Here is a 16,651-nt window from a genome sequence, read left to right on the forward strand (position 1 = left end):
CTCGACAGCAGAGAAGCGGGGATAAAAACCTGAATTATTAACTGTAGACTTGAGTGAACCAGACTCGCTCCTGTCGGCCAAATTTGGGCGGGTGGGGAAAAGAAAATCCCTTTTTCTAATGTTTGCACACTTTTTTTTTTTTTTTTACACTTACTGGACTCCCATAAATTCCTTGGTGTTAATTATTCCCTGGCTGACAGTATTAAGGTTGCCACGGAGGAGACGGAGTGGAGGAATGTAAACAATGAAAAGTTTACTACTCTGGGAACTTTGGCTGCTATTTACACCCCAGAAAGTTTTGAGCGATGAAGCAACACATCGAGTCGAAATTGTAGACTTGCAACAAAACCAAAAAAAAAAAAAGTTAGGACCGTATGTGTGGCAAGAGATGTTAAGTTTTTATTGTTGTTATATTGAAAATCATCACCAAGGGTTTTGTTGAATGGGATTTTTTTTGGTGGAGTTTTTTTAGTGATGAAATTGTTGAATTTTGATTCATCAAACTTTTTTTTTTCAAAAAAATTGAATTGAATTTCAAATGGCAACAATCTGAATCCGTTTGGTTAAATATTTCATTTGTAATAAATGCGGAATATTTCTTTGAAAATATTGATTTTGGGGGGAAAACAATGAATTTTGAAATGAAAAAAAGTAATAGCCTGCGAGGCATGAATTTTTGTAATATATTAAAATTGGAAAGATTATTATTATTACGTGGAAGTAGATGCATGCCAAAATTAATAGCGTTCCTACACTGTCGCCGAGGTGGCCCGAATCTGGCCCGGGCGCCTCAGATTTGACACCAGCGTATATGCGTGTGTGTGAGCATGACTCCATCTGCTGTCCCCATTCGAAAAAAAGACAATTTAGCAATATTTCATTGTGCGCACGCTCCAGTGGGAGGGGGAGCGATCTGGATGATGTGCCATCCTAAATAATGAAGTAACAAGTGTCCAGACTGTCTCCCTGGTTGTCATGCCGAACAGCTGCGCCCGGAGCGCTCCACTTCGTTCAAAGCTCCGCGCACGCCTCAGATCCGCCCCGCCCACCGGTCGCACGTTGGATAAACGCGTCCGACTGTATTTTTTACCGAGAGAGCGCCTCCAAAATATACCCCATGCGGCGCCGGTTATTATTAAAGACGGAGGAGTCAGACAAGGCTGTCAAAATGATGTCAGAGCTTGAGTCAAAAGAAATGGCTTCTTCTCCATTTTCCTGATAACTTCTGAGGAAAAGTAATCTAGCATCTCTAGCTTTCCACAATATTTCTATGGAAGCCAAAGACGGCGAGATGCGTTAAATATATCCTCCACGCGTTCCTTTTGTGTCACTTGTCTCCATCTTTTTTTTTCTTTTTTTTTTTTCTAGAGCTTTTGTCATTGTTTATCATGCACCTAATCTCTTCCTCCCACAAGTCTGCTTATCTGTCTCCGTTCCCGCTCTTCCCTCTCGTCGCTTGTTATTTTCGTATAAAGCCCGCTCAAATGAAAACGGACAGCCGGTCATAGTGAAATAAAAAAAATAAAATAAAGAAAGAATTTAGTCAATAAGCACGACAAGCGAGGGCCAAGTCCCTAGATAGCTCCTCTTCTTTCACCTTTGAGAAGAGCTTGATGAGGGAAGGCTTCATTGATTCCGCTTGGGTTTGAGGTCATTGCCAAGTGAGAGGGACTGGACATCCCTTTGTGGACCGAGACTTTGATGCCAGACAGATGCCAATAAAAGATCACTGTGCGAGGTAAATGAGAAAAAAATAAAAGAACTTTTGTCGACAAGACAGGGCTGCCACTTTGGATAGCCTTCGGGAAACAAATTGGAGAGAAAAAATCATTTCGGATACTTTTCGGGAGTTTTTCGTGTTGACCGTTTTTGCGCAGGACAGGAAGATTTTCTGAAGCCTCTGGAAAGTCAGAGAAGGTTTTGGGAAAGTCACGTTTTGCGTTGTTGTTGTTGTCAGTGATGGAATTAAGCAGACTGTGTAAGTCATTAAAGGCCGCTCTGATTGATCTCTTAGTAATTGTTAGCCGTCAATATTCATTTTGAAATAATGAGAAGGGGGCATCACATGACTCCATAATCCTCTTCTGGTGGTTTCCTTCCTCTTGTTGCTGCTTCATATCTTCCGAAGAGCAAGACCCAGCTGGACGTCTGCCCCCGCAACCCGTAAAAACGGCGGGCGGCCCGTCTGAGTCTCGGTTGGCCGGCTACTGATGCTCGTGTCAGTGCATTTGGGTCAGGAGTTAGCAAGGCCAAGCCAGGATGTTTTGAATTGTTGTCAGCTAGCTAGACAGATGTTCGCGTTAATTGTAGTAGCGATTATCGGACACTATTGTAGTTTATTTTGTTATAAATTGTTACATTTTGATGTTGTAGTTTATTTTAATGAGGAAAAATAACATTCTGATGTCTTTTGTTTTTTTTACACTGCATCTAATGTGTGGCTCTTTCTGGTGTGCCTGCCTCGGCCACCTGGGGGCGGTATAAACTACTGTTCAGTGAGATGTCACAAGTCCTCTCAGCTCATCAGTGCAGCACTAATATGAGTCGTTCCTCGCAGAGGATAAAGAAAGTAGATGCTATTTAGCATTAGCATTTGTCTAATGTCCTGATATGCTAAGCTTAGTGGCTGTGTTAAATATACAAGGTGTAATTCTCTTTCTGTTAAATATTTTGTGTTGTGCGTCACCACAAGAAACCAGCTCACACACATTTTCTTTGCCTCCGTCTCATTTATTCATAAGAGGCTGCCCTGCCTCTAAATTTGACTTAGCACACGTCGGATTGAGTTGAGTGCAGGGGAAGCGTTAGTGAAGGTGTGACAGAAACCCTAAAATGGACGTCAGCACGACCTGCTCCTCCGGGTGGCCCGCACTTCGTAACCTCGTCGTGAACCGACAGAAGACACTTAGCCCTCGGTTGTGGGCCAACAGCCAGCTTCTCTTTTTTTTTCGTAGCTGCCTTGTTAGCGGGCTCTCCGCGGCCCCAAGAACACGTTTTTGACATTAACGTCAGCACTTTGCGGTGGAAGACGGGGGAACAGCTTTAAACATCAGGGACACGACTGGGCTCGGCGGACACGGTTTTTCGGCGCAAAAAAAGGAAAACGGCTGGAAGATTATGTAACCACATTACAGTGTCGCCAGAAATTAGCTTTAGCTAACAAAGTGTTATTGCTTTACTGCAGCTCGCAGACCCCACTAGCTTAGCATGGGTTTTAGCGTAGCGCGTACTAGCATAGGACGTACAATTTGTTGGTTCCACGTGGCATCATCTCATCCCAAATTCGAGAGCCTGGATGTTTCTGTTTATTAAACTCCTTAGTCAGCTCATGGTTTTGTTAATTGCGTAACTCTTGGTACGTAACTCTTGTCGGTTGTCGATTCCGCTTCACAGCGACAATAAAAAAAAGCCATTAAAATAAAAAGAATGAAATAAAAAGTAGAGTAAAATATAATTAAAATAAAAAAATAAAATAAAAAGTAGAGTAAAATAAATAATAATCAAAAATTCTGATAATAAGTAAATATGGTTGATAGGCATAACGGCCGTCCGAGTGTAACCGAGACTACGACATGGGCCACGAAAAAAATAAAAGTGTCGCTTCTGCTCTCTCTGAATGCAGATGCGACACCCCTGCGACAACTTTCGCTTTTCCAACACTCCCGTCTGGTTCCAGCAAAAAGCATCTGGCTCATCTATGCAAAGCGGCGCCTCGGCCATCGGCGTGAGCTAAAAGCCCGCCGAAAAGCGACACGGCTATGAAAGCTTAAGAGGGCTGATGGTGTGAGAAAGGTTTCTTTGAAAAGTGTGGCCTGATATGGCGTCGCCCCCCGTGCTGGGGCCGCGCGCTTGCAATCGCCCACGTTGGACATGAAGGGCCGCCATTAAAAGAGCCAGAACACGTTTGTAGATTGTCGGGCTGGAAGGAACCCGAGGTGAGAGATTCGAACCAGTGACATCGCAGTTGATTCAATTAGACTCGGTGGAGTGCAGATGAAATAAATGACCACCGGTCCAAATCAAACAGTTTGGTGTTAAGGGGGATCCGATATTCTGCACTTTGATTCGGTCAGTGTGGCACATTAGGGTGAACGCTTCCCCTCAGAGTACAGCTTGGCTCATTAGTCGATCAATGTGTGCGTATGTATAGTTTTTTTTAGTTGCTTTTGTGACGTCGGCATGAAATGTTCTGTGCAACGAGTCGTATGGTATTAGTTTTCATATTGATGCTACCAGAGGGTTGAAGTGCATTTCTGCTCAATTTGGCCCCAAGTAGGCTTTTATCAAGGCTTCCATCAGATCATTGAAATGAAATTTGCTTCCCATCAATCCGAGCCAGGCGGTTTTATCCGATTCCACCATTTTGGCGTTTGCGTCAGTGTAATTGATGTGCCGGGACATCGTGTGCTGGCAAAAGTTCTGCGTCGTTTTAGAATGCAGACTTTGATTAAAATGCATTTTTTTTTAAAAGGCTTAATTAGTTTTTGTGATTAATTAACCAGCCTTTTTAAACACATGAATATTTTAAAAACAACGTTAAAATGTAACGCTTTGATTCGGTAGTACTAATATTCTCTCCAAAGCAGAAACTATCTATGCTAATTAAATGTAATAACAACATCTCATCAGCAGCGTCGAACCGATTAAGATCTGTTGTACATCTCATTAATTAAATCCACGTGATATGTATCTCGGTACACGATAATAATTTGATTCTGTTCATCAAAATCGATTTTTTTCCGATTTCAATTGTTTTTTGTTATAGTGACCATGAACTGGCCATTACCTTAGGTAAACCTCAAGACCACTCAACATGCAGCACTCCAGTAGAATTCAATTCAAGCGTTCTTTTCTCCTAACTTGCCTGTTAGCATGAGCTTCCTGTTATCCCGCCGTGACTTCCTGTTTGATCTCCCCTGCCCCCGTCGCAGGTAATAGAACAAGCATCGGTGTTTCAGCCACGAGATCCTCAACGTGTCTTTTCCCGCCACGCTCAATCCCCCCTTTAAAGCCCCCATGAGACTTTTGAAGGAAGCAGCTCAGGGGGGCGGAGCCAATCAAATAGCGGACAGTCTGCCGAGCACCGCCGTCGCATCCAACATTCATGCTCGGCATCAGAGAGAAAAGGGCAGGCAAAGAGCACCTTTTTTTCCCCTTCCCTCGCAAATAATGCAGCGCCGCATGAGCATTCATAGCCAGGCCTGCCCTCGGAATTCTGAGGGTCTCACTAAGGCTATTATTGCGCAATCTGAGGGATGTTGCCGTGCGGGAAAGATGTGTCATATCAAATGGCTGATGGCTGTGGGACGTAAAATCGCATTACGGGAGAATGTTATAACAGGACATGGACACCTTATACATTTTTTACAATTTCCCATTAGCATGTGCATTTTTTTTTTCATAAGAAGCAAAGCCAAGGTCATGTGATGGTTCATTCCAAGATGCGCCGTCCCCCCCCTTCCAGCGACGCCTGTCACGGCGAGTGGCCCCCGTCGACACAATGGGAGAAGCCCGACTGTCGCCGTGCCGACTTGCTGTTAGAATTCTGATCAGACAAAAAAAAAAAGAGGTGGCGAGGTCACGGGGCATCACTCTTCCATTATTCATCATCCGCTTGCTGTCTGCTAGTCCTCCTCCTCGTGTCGTCCACTTTGTTCTAACGGCTCGCAACAAGGGCAACCGTCAGCGTTTGCCCATCTCAATTTCCCGACCTCGGAAGAAAATAAACATGGACTGAGAAAGGAGTCCGAAAAGTTGCGCTGGACTAGTCTATGTTTACCGACACAAATGGGAAGCCGGAAAAGAAAAACATTGTGTCTGGAATCTGGATTCTCTGGACTGTCATGGCATTCTTGAGCCAAATGTTCTTCCCGGTGTCAGAACGCTTTGTCGGAACACACATTTAAAAAAAAAAAGACGACGTGATGACACAAGCTGGTTGAAACTAGGGACTCACCTCTATAGACTTTTGATGCTGATTATAGTCCAGTAACCAGATGATTAATTTAAAATTAAATGCAATAAATTAAAAAAATTAAACATTTAACTGTAATGTGTTGAGTGAAAATTCAAATTTTTTTTAAACTGTCTCTAATCGATGCTGATTATAGTCCAATAACCAGATGATTAATTTAAAATTAAATGCAATAAATAAATAAAAAAATGTGTTATTGAGTGAAAATTCCCCCAAAATTTAAAACTGTCTCTAATCGAAACATCATGACATGACAATGACATTCTCCTTCATTTCCCATCGCAAAGCTTCTCTGTGCATAAAAAACAAAACAAACAATTTGAATTTCTAAACGGCCTTGAACTTGAACTGATGACAATCAGTAGATGAACTCCTTGAGTTTGGAGATTTTTTTTTTCCCCCTTCCCCAACATGTAAAAAAAGTATTTCCTGCGGTGGAGCACTTGGAACAGCTCCTCGTGCTTTTAAGGCACAAAAGACCCCCCCCCCCCTCTTCCCATTTGCCCAAACAAGGGGCCCTCCATTTGCACCTTGTTCTGGTTAAAAGCTCCCAGTAAGAGGTTTGCAACACAAAGCTCCTGAGAGGCCACACAGACGGCAAACATCTCAGCATTGGCTCCGCCACGATCATTTATTTACACTTTGTCGCCAAAACTATTTTTCACAATGAACCTTTTGCTTTCGAAAATGCACACCCAAATATTTTAAAATGTCGGAAAAAAAAAATGTCCGAATCACATCCACCCCATGCGCTATATTTGCCGTCGCAGTAAATCGTCTCGCAGCCCATATGAACGTTATTGATCAATGTCAGCTATCCCCCCCCTGCACTCTAATATCGGGGCTCCTTTATTGCAGCCCTTTACGGAGTGACAACTGAGGCCAAAGTCTGCAGAGTTTCAATAAAGCCGCCATCGCTTGCGGGCTTTCATACGTCCGAACCGAGGGAGGACATATCAGTTCCACAAAGACAAATAGTTGGGCCGGCTATTGACTGGGCCTTTTTATTACTTTTGTCTGCAACTCGCTTTTTATTTTGGGGAAAACTCTCCTGTACGCTGTCTAGATTTGAAGTGGAACGGAGAGTGTGAAAGTATTTTTGATGTTTACCTCTACTTAGAATTTGTAAACAACACAAAAAAACATACTTATATTCAAACATGATATATAATGTCATGAAAATTATATAAAATAGCAAGTCGTCCGCTATTGTTGCGGACATTTAATTTCCACTTCTTACGTAGCTCAAGAATTTTTTCAAGAATTTTATTGGCCATGCCAAACAAGGAATTTGACTTCGGTACATCTCAGCCTCTGTTCAACATTGAATGATTGTTGGTTTTGTCTCAGTTAGCCGCATTAGCCGGCTAGCATCAGCCGCTAACCAATTGCGCCGCTTATAACGAGCACATAAGGGCGTGTCATTAGCTATTTGTGTACTCTAGTGACTGTGTGGAATTGATGTTAAAATTATTTAAGTAGGTGTACTATTCACGAGAAATTAGGCTAATATGGACCGGATGGTTCCCAGGTTAGTTGTGATTGGGCGTCGCCATCCTCACTTTTTATACCGTAGTATCCGTCACCTTGAATGCGTGTGTTTTTGCGCCGTTCACAATCTCCTGAGAGCACAATGTATTCATCGTGGATAATTCCAAAGACTTTTACGTGAAGGACCTGAAGCTGCGTAAGTCTTGTGTAAATCTAATTTTCTCTGGGGATGACAGGAAAAGCCTTAGCGGGTAGACCACTTCCTCCCCAAATCCAAACACTGTCGCGACGGTGTCCTTTCAGATAATGACGAAACCCCGGTGCGACACGTTATGGAGCCCTAAATGAAAGAGATGTGCCCCATTGAGCCCTGTAATGAATGTTCTGACATTGAACATCTCAAGGGGGAGGAGTGGGAGGAAGGGAGGGAAAGAGGGAGGGGGTGGCTAATTTCTAAGAGCACATTTTGATAGCTAGCATGAGGCTGAAGGTCACTTTGGGTGAAACGTGGTATTCGAATGCCTTTTTGTTCCTCTCTTCTTGTGCATCATTTAGCTTCATCTCCAAAAACTGGATAGAGGAGCTTCACAATGTGGAGCAGAGATTGCTTGTCTCTTTCTTACACACACACACACACATTAGGGCAGCTGATAAGAGCTTTTGTAGATTTTGGATAACGACATCCCTGAATACCAAGTGCCTAAAAGAGACCCATGGGAATTAATAAAAATGTCTCCTATTATCTGGCCGCGACGCTTTCACAAAAGCCGACTCTTTTGTGAATGCCTCCATTTAATTACGTGTTGCAAATAATCTTTTTTTTGTGGTCATTTTTGTGTCCTCATTATGCTTGTGCTTTTTATCAGTTTGTTCCATTTTGTTCTCCTTTTATCCCCTTTTCGATCATATTTACTTTCTCTGTGGTTGTCCTTTTTTGTCTCCTTTCTTGCTTCCTTCCACGCGCAGGTGGCAGAGCAGATGCGACGTTGCAACCCTCGACGCTGGCGAGAAGTGAAGCAGGTGAGTTCTTCTCAGAATCCACCTGTTTTCTTTACAACACAAGAGCTTAACAACTGCTTCCTGTCTTCTAATGGATTCCCGAGAAGCAAAATTGGAAGGCCTTTCAAAAATAAATTGTGAAGGAAGATGAATGCATCAATTACAATCAGAACTAAATTCACATCAATAGTAAGGCTGAAAATGGTTTTTTTTTTGCTCTTAGCTTGTTTTAAACTTGAGCCTTTTCCAGGCCCAGCCATGATAACAACAATGTGAAATGTTTTTTTTTTTTTTAAAACATGTTTTTTTAAAAAATATTTTTCCCTAAATTCATTTTAAACGTCTCAAAATACACAGACATTTTTAAATGCACATTTTAAAATAGTCCTTAGGGGCTGGTTTTAGTCTCTCAAAAAAAGAAGAGGCCCAGTGTACGTGTATCTGTCAAGGCTGACAAATAAAATAAAAAAGAATGCAACTTTGTTTGTTAAATCACCAAAATTTTCAACCAAACATGATTTTTTAAAGTTCTGGATCTTTATGTTAAATGTCTGCTATGCTAACATTGACAACTGAAGATGTCCAAAATGATTTCTTGTGAATGTCCTGTTTTAGCCACGCCCACACAGAGGAGTGGCATAGCCTAACAAATGTCAGTATATGCAGCAAACTTGGTCTTAACTGGTTTGAACTGGTCAAAGTCCATAAAGAATTGATAGGAAAAGCAAGGCCTTGGCAAGTTCAAAGGTCACCGCGAAACTAAAGCAAACATTTTTTTGTCAAACTTTCTTCTTTTTTGCTGAAATATAAACTAAAATAATCTTGAGTCACATTAACTATGCCACAGAGGCCTAAATGTGACAATTTTGTCTTGCGATGTCCGCCAGCTTAATGCTAACATATAATGCAAAACACCATAGCCAGGCTAACGGATATTAGCATAGGTGTTTAGGTTATTATATAAAAAAAAAAAAAAAAACGCTAACAATCAATATAAAAGTACCAGAATGTTTTTGTGGCACATTTAATAGTTAGAAATATATGTTGACAGTTTTATTGTAAAAAAAACAATTTAATGCCAAAGTCACTATTCTGTTTTACATTTGTTTACACTACACGCACATTTTCTCCACTTTTTAGTCCGAAACCGTTTTTGCTGAAACCAAGTTGCAAATTACAACTTGCGTGTAAAATCCATTTCAAGGATTTGCCTCTTAAAAAAAAAAAAAATCAAGGTGGCTGCTGACAGCTTTAATTATTATTATTGTTCTTTTGATATGATCTCTTCTTCCAGCTCACTGCAGTGTTGCGGTGATGGTTGAATTCTCATGCTAATTATCGCAATCAGTCCACACAAGCGCAAGCTGCACCCACACACAGCGCTCGCTACCTGCTCCCAGCTACGTGTTCATTTTCCCCCTCCTGGATAATCACGCCGAGATTGGATAATCCTGACACAAATCCTTTTCATTCCCTCAGCCCGCCGCAAATTCTCATGTTTGCCATATCGTTTTATGCCCACAATCAAAGATGCTTTTTTTTTTCTCTCAGAGGATTCCCAAATGTGGCTTGAGGGGTAAACATCTTTCTAGAAACTTACCATGTTGGTCAAAGTGAGGTTGCCTCGTGCGTAAATACGGAAGCAAAGAAAAGCGAGGTCACGTGACTTCATTTTCGACTGGCGGTCTTCACACGGTTTTGTGGCCCGCATATTTACATGAAACAAATCCCTCCAAAGTGGTGAATGATCTCTTATGATCTGGCAAAGTGCTCCTTTGTTTTATTTTTTGTTTCCCGCTGTGCACCTTCCTCTCAAACAAAAAGCCAGTCTGATTATTTTTGGACCACGAGATAACAAGATCTGGGGTTTTTTTTTTCCCCCACACGCCGAGGCTGGCAGCCTGAAAGCTGTTTGATCTACAACCACAGGGATGCATTTTTAATTTTGCGTATATTCTCATCATCGTAGCATTTTTCCTATTTTGGATTATTTCCTCAAGCTTTTGAAGTGACACTCTCTTGACACCCATTGCTGCTTGTTTTAGTTTCGGAACTGAGACTAAAACCGTGTGTCTATAAAACAACCCCGACTACCCTCATGCTAATGCTAATTAACATCTTTCTTGCTGTGCAAAAACCGCACGTAGAGTCAGGCAAACAATCATCTATTATTTATCCTCCGCGTAGAACAATTGATATTAGTGCCGTACTGATGAGCTGAGCGAACAGAAGACGGAGAGTTATGAATCACAAAATACTTTGATTGTATTTAATGACGTGGTGTTTTTTGTCAAATGCGTGAATATGGAGTCTACTTTTTCCTGATTAGAATGCACTATACAAAAAAAATTGTGGGAAATATGTGTGATATCAATGTGTAGCTCGTTGAGTGATACTATTATTTAATATAGTGGAGCCGAGAAGGTCGAATGGACTTTTGGCGCGTATTGTCCTTGAAAAGTGAGGACCATAATAAAAAAAAATTTTATGATGGCAGAAGCAGTGAAAGTGTGATAGTCACAGAAACATGAGGATAAGGGGGAAAAAAAGTCCTGCAGGGCTTTTTATATGTGTGTGCGTGTTTACGTTGCTCCCCGAGGCTCCGCGTTCGTCTCTCGAGGGAGGCCGTCCAAAAGGTCACCACGACAGGCTTTTGATTTGGGATTCTCTCTTCCAAAATGCTTCCTGCCGCTGACTTTTTCTTCACTTAATGAGCTTTCGCTCCTCGCCACCTCTCACCTTTTCCTTTCACCTTCTTTCATGTGTTTCTCTTTTTATTTGTCTTCTGCACATTCCACATCAGCTCAGGAAGGTGAAGATTGCCGGTGTGTGCGTGCGAGTGTTCAGTCCCGAATAGTTTGCAAGTCCTCGAGATGTCAACATGCGCCCTGATGCTCATTTTCTGCCAAGTGGAGCCTCATTCCACTTTCTCGTTGCCATTTAACTTTTTATCCCAAGTACCACCAAGAAAGGTCTTCACTAATTCAGGCGCCACTAGCAAAACCTACATGAAGCTACGGAAACATTTTAGACCGAAAGCAGCAAGGTCATTCGAGTACACAAAAACTGAAAACAACATGCTTGTTCCCCAAATTAATTCAAACTAACTTGAATTGGATCTTTGTTGTTTTCACTGCTGGCAGTTAGTTTTAAATTTCAGATTTTTAAAATGATTTTATTATTATTTCAAAATTAGAAATCAAAATGATTTTCCCCATTATTTTCCCTCTAATTTGTTGATGGCCTAATTGAGCAAATGTTTTTAAACGGTATTTTTTTGTTGAGTTTTTATGACGTAATACTCACAATAAGAACTTTGTCAAAGTAACTGAAAACTTTGGCATCAACTCAAAGTGAAAGGGGAAGAGGAAGCAAAAATAAAACCTGCCTAAAAGAAGACAATGTTATATCTTGTCGGTTCCTTTCATATGCCATCATGCCGCCGTGACTCCACAACAAAACATCGCTTGTAATTATGTCAACGCGGCAAGCTGACAAGTGTTGTTGTCGCCGTGCACTTTACCTGCCTCAAAACTGTGTCGGGCTGACTCCAAAAAAATAAAAGGCGGCGTTCGTATTTTTAATTTTTCTTAAAAATCTTCATCGCTGACAACAGGAACAGGCTACCGGCTTGCCAGTTTAGTCTGCTTCTCAAAGGTTGTGCACTACAATTGCCAGGAAATTGGCATATTTAGTGGGATGTTTAAAAAGAAAGGGAAAAAAAAAAGCAAGCGGAAGCTTTTGTATTGTGTGCCATTATGTCACCATGGTTTCAACCAGCTCCTTTCCATTTTGCTCCTTTTCTTCATGTCTGCTTTGATTGCGTCATCTAGTCGCTGAAAGGCTGCAGGCCAAGTTTATATATATACGTATATATATATATATATATATATATATATATATATATATATATATATATATATATATATATATATGTGTGTATATAGTATGTGTGTGGTGTGTGTATATGTGTATATATATATACACATATATATATACGTATATATATATATATATATATATAGAGAGAGAGAGAGAGAGAGATGTGTGTATATATATAGATATATGTGTGTATATATATGTATATGTATATATGTGTGTATATACGTATATATATGTGTATGTGTGTATATATATATATATATATATATATATACACATATATATATATATACACACATTTATTTGATTTTTTAGATTCGGTTGCAACCCGAAAAAAAAGAATGGCAGTGATTGCTCTGTAACGGCCGGCGTGCTGATCAATCTGCTGTTGCTTGCCCCCCGGTGCTCTCCAGATCGGTGCTTTTCTTATTTTTACTTTGTTTTCAGAGAGGCTATTACATGCTGTCTGACACCTCTTCCTTCCCTTCTGCCAGAGATGCCTCGGCTGTCGTCTGCTTGTTTTTACAAAGGTGCGGCAAGAAAGAAATTCCAGATGATGTGCGACTTGCCGTCGCTGATTTTAAGGATACGTGATAGAGGAGACAAAAGGGGTGGGGGGGAAGAGGGGGAGGGATTGATAGACATATGCTGTCTCCATCTTCCCTTCTCGTCTTTTCAGGGGCCGAGGAGGACAACGTGATTATGAACTCCTAAGCTGCTTAATGCTGCCGTCAAATGAGAGCGCCGGCTCGGCTCAATTTCCTGCGCGTCGCCGCCGCCGCCGCCGCCTCACGTTCTGCCCCACGTCACCCTCTCACGCACGCACACCGCCACGCACACGCACGACGTGATGGATTAAAGCGGTCGTGGGGGAAATGAAAGGTGGAGCTCACATTGCGCAAATCACACTGACTAATTACACAGTATGGCCAGTGAGTGAGTGAGTGAGTGAGTGAGTGAGTGAGTGAGTGAGTGAGTGAGTGAGTGAGTGAGTGAGTGAGTGAGTGAGTGAGTGAGTGAGTGAGTGAGTGAGTGAGTGTGGGCGCGTGCATACCAACCACTCTTCTTTATCAGTCAATAATGATTGCCAATTATCGAGTGAATGGCGAGCAGGACGAGACCCGTTAAGTCGTGCCCTGAATGTTCTTATTTTCTCCAAATCTTATTCTCCATTTGTATGCTTCCAATATAGTGAGAAGATTCTTTCCCAAAGAGCCTTTTGTGTCCGAGGCAGGGGTCATAAAGGCAGGCTGGCCCCGTCCAACGCCGCAGGGATGAACTGGAGATTAGCGCCACTCTGGTCAACATCAGTTGAATTCCCAGAGAAAAGTGTTCAAAATTGATTTTTTTTTTTTTTCCTCAAGTGGATGCTTGTGGACTTAAACACGAGTATCACACATCTCAACTGAGGTTGCTACGGAATACGCCGCTGGGTCATGGGAAACCTTTTGCTCGCTTATAAATCTTGTTTGCCGCATTCTACTTGCGTCACCCCAGAGAAACATCAAACAATCCCAGAGTTCAATTGCGTGTCACTTAATTCAATCATCACGTTTGGTATCTCGATCATATCTAACCCTTGCATCGAATCGAAATGTTTGTTTTAACTTTTATATTTTGTCTGTTTCAAACATTAGGAAGCAAACCTTCCATGAAATTGGTTCCCCAGAAGTTTGCACGCCACAGGAGAGGAGGGGGCGGGGGTCGGCTGGTGCTGAAAACGTGCAAAGGGTGAGAACTTAGGTACTTTTCAACTGCCGACACGTTAAGTTGTCTGCGCTATTTTGATTGCCACTTGAAACAAGAATATAAATGACACCTGGATTGTCTTGCTCTAAGTCACAAGTTGATGACTCTGTGTGCACTGGCAATCGACCTGATCCAACCAATTAATGGGAACGCTTAGTTCCCGATCAATGGGTTAATGTTGGGGTGGGGAGGGCAGAGCAAGGAAAGAGGGACATTTGTGTCCCGGTGGAAGTTTCACAACCAAAACAGTTTGCTTGCAATCCTGTGAAGAAATAGGAACAGCTTGCTTTCCATGTGTGTGTGTGTGTGTGTGCAGCCAAGTGATGCTAAGTCGCGTTAACACATCAGAAACACGCTGCAATGATTTTTTTTTTTAAACTATCTTTAGTAAGTCTACAAAGCAGTTAAAGACTCCTGGTGATAAAGGAGCAACAAAGTGCAAGAATGGGCTCTCGTACTTTTGTGGGCACCAGTAGAACTTGAAAGTGTTGATCACACAGCACCTTCCCCTTCAAAAAAAAAACTAATGAAAGCAGGTGTTCACCCTCCCCGAGGACCAAATTGTTTCTTTTTCTGTTTATTTCCTCACATCTCTGTTTATCTTTGATAAACACATGCGTACGAAAATAAATCTAATTTCCCCCAAAGTTGCAGAGGCCATGGGCAAAGAAAATTTTCAAGCCATATGACGTAGCTCCAAAAACAAAGTACGGCGTGCGCACGAGTCCGCACATCAACACGCTGACGTGTTTGCAATGTGGCAAAGGTAGGGTAGGATAGCATAACATAGGATAGCATAACATAGCATAGCATAGCATAGCATAACATAACATAACAACATAACATAACAGCTCCATTTTTGCTCCTCTTATTTATTGTTATTTATTTATTATTTATTCATCACTCTTATTTATTCATTGTTTGTGCCTTCTTGTTTTTACTTTTTGTGTTGTTTACTTGTATGTATATTGTGTACTATGTCTTGTCACCGTGGGATAGTGGGAACGTAATTTCGATCTCTTTGTGTCTTGACGTGAAGAAATTGACAATAAAGCAGACTTTGACTTTTTTGAGTTTTGACAACTTAGCATAGTATAGCATAGCATAGGCTAGTATATCATAAGATAGCATAGTATAAAATAGCATAGCATAGGATAGCATAGCATAACATAACAGCATAGTATAGCATAGGATAGCGTAGCATAGGCTAGTATAGCATAAGATAGCATAGTATAAAATAGCATAGGATAGCATGGGATAGGCTAAGCTAGGCTAGGACATACTTTGTATGCGTCTAAGTGTTTCTCCGGATCAATAAATGGCTAAAACGGGTCCTCAACTCAGAAACTTTGGAACGCGCAGCATCAAGGGATGCCTAAATTGAGCCATCCAGACTTTTTGCCTTTTGACACCAGAGGTTAAAATAGATGTCTCACAGGTTCCCTCTTGTCAAGCCGGTTAATCTAATCATCAGTAACCAGATTACGTGGAGTTTAAATTGACCCCGTGCAGCCACGGGACTGCGCTTCTTCTAACACTTGTGCTTATCCAATCAATTGCGCGTCGACACCGTATTGCAAAACCCGTGGTAGCGCGGCGGTTGGAAATGGCGCTTGCCACTTGTTGTTTGCCACCCGCCTGTCACTGTCGCAGCCTCCCGTTTCCATGACGACCGTCACATCTCAACCCGGTTCTCCGTGAGGAGTTTGAAGCGGACGGGGGAAGCAATCTGGAAAGCGTTTAACTTCATCTGATGCATTTATGCTAATGACAGATCCCGCGCACGCACGCACGCCGACACGCACGCACTTGTTTTTGAGTCGCTTGTTCCGTGGCAACAGGTGTCAGATGTGTTCAGCGCCGCCCACTTCATCTCATTTTCGTACCGCTTGTGCCACTTATGTCAGCCGCCGCAATGAATGTGCGATGCTGTCAGAACACTTTATCTTTCCCTCCTTATCTCCACACGCACACGCACACAAAACACAGCGCACGCAACGGTTATCTGTCATCTCTCCTGTGGCCATTGCGTGGTCTGCCTTGTCCAACCTTATCTCCCTTCTTGTTGGTTTTTTTTTTTTCCGTATTGCTCACCACCTCCTGTCCAGGATTGTTTTGCCCGAAGGCCCACCGTTTGTACATTATAAAAGGGAAAATCATTTTCATATGTGGCAGCATGGTTCCACGTCTGCCTTGATGAACAATGAGAAAATGGATGGATGATTTGTTTCTCTGTATATACGCATGTATCTATTTATATAGATATATGCATATATGTTTATATAGATAGATGCATACATATTTATATAGATATATGCATATATATTTATATAGATATATACATATATATTTATATAGATATATGCATATAGATTTATATATATATATGCATATAGATAGATAGATAGATAGATAGATAGATAGATAGATAGATAGATAGATAGATAGATAGATAGATAGATAGATAGATAGATAGATAGATAGATAGATAGATAGATAGATAGATAGATAGATTTTCAATGAATTATCCTCCATTATTATCATCATCTTATTCAT

At 41.5% G+C, this 16,651-nt stretch overlaps 1 protein-coding gene across 10 annotated transcripts in view; it reads left to right on the forward strand.

The window, feature by feature from the left end:
• The window catches only part of LOC119128122 (tudor domain-containing protein 5-like), a 112,925-nt gene that overhangs the window by 61,178 nt on the left and 35,096 nt on the right, over positions 1–16,651 (forward strand). For 8 of the 10 annotated variants that reach the window (XR_005098935.1, XR_005098936.1, XR_005098937.1 and 5 more), the window contains exons 4-7: positions 8,432–8,485; positions 12,794–12,876; positions 13,026–13,228; positions 13,984–14,077. The gene's annotated coding sequence lies outside the window, so the exon portion shown is untranslated. The remainder of the gene's footprint in view (positions 1–8,431; positions 8,486–12,793; positions 12,877–13,025; positions 13,229–13,983; positions 14,078–16,651) is intronic. The other 2 variants (XM_037260297.1, XM_037260296.1) reach the window with 2 other exon arrangements.

Source organism: Syngnathus acus, chromosome 10, assembly GCF_901709675.1.
Source record: "Syngnathus acus chromosome 10, fSynAcu1.2, whole genome shotgun sequence".
NCBI lineage: Eukaryota > Metazoa > Chordata > Actinopteri > Syngnathiformes > Syngnathidae > Syngnathus > Syngnathus acus.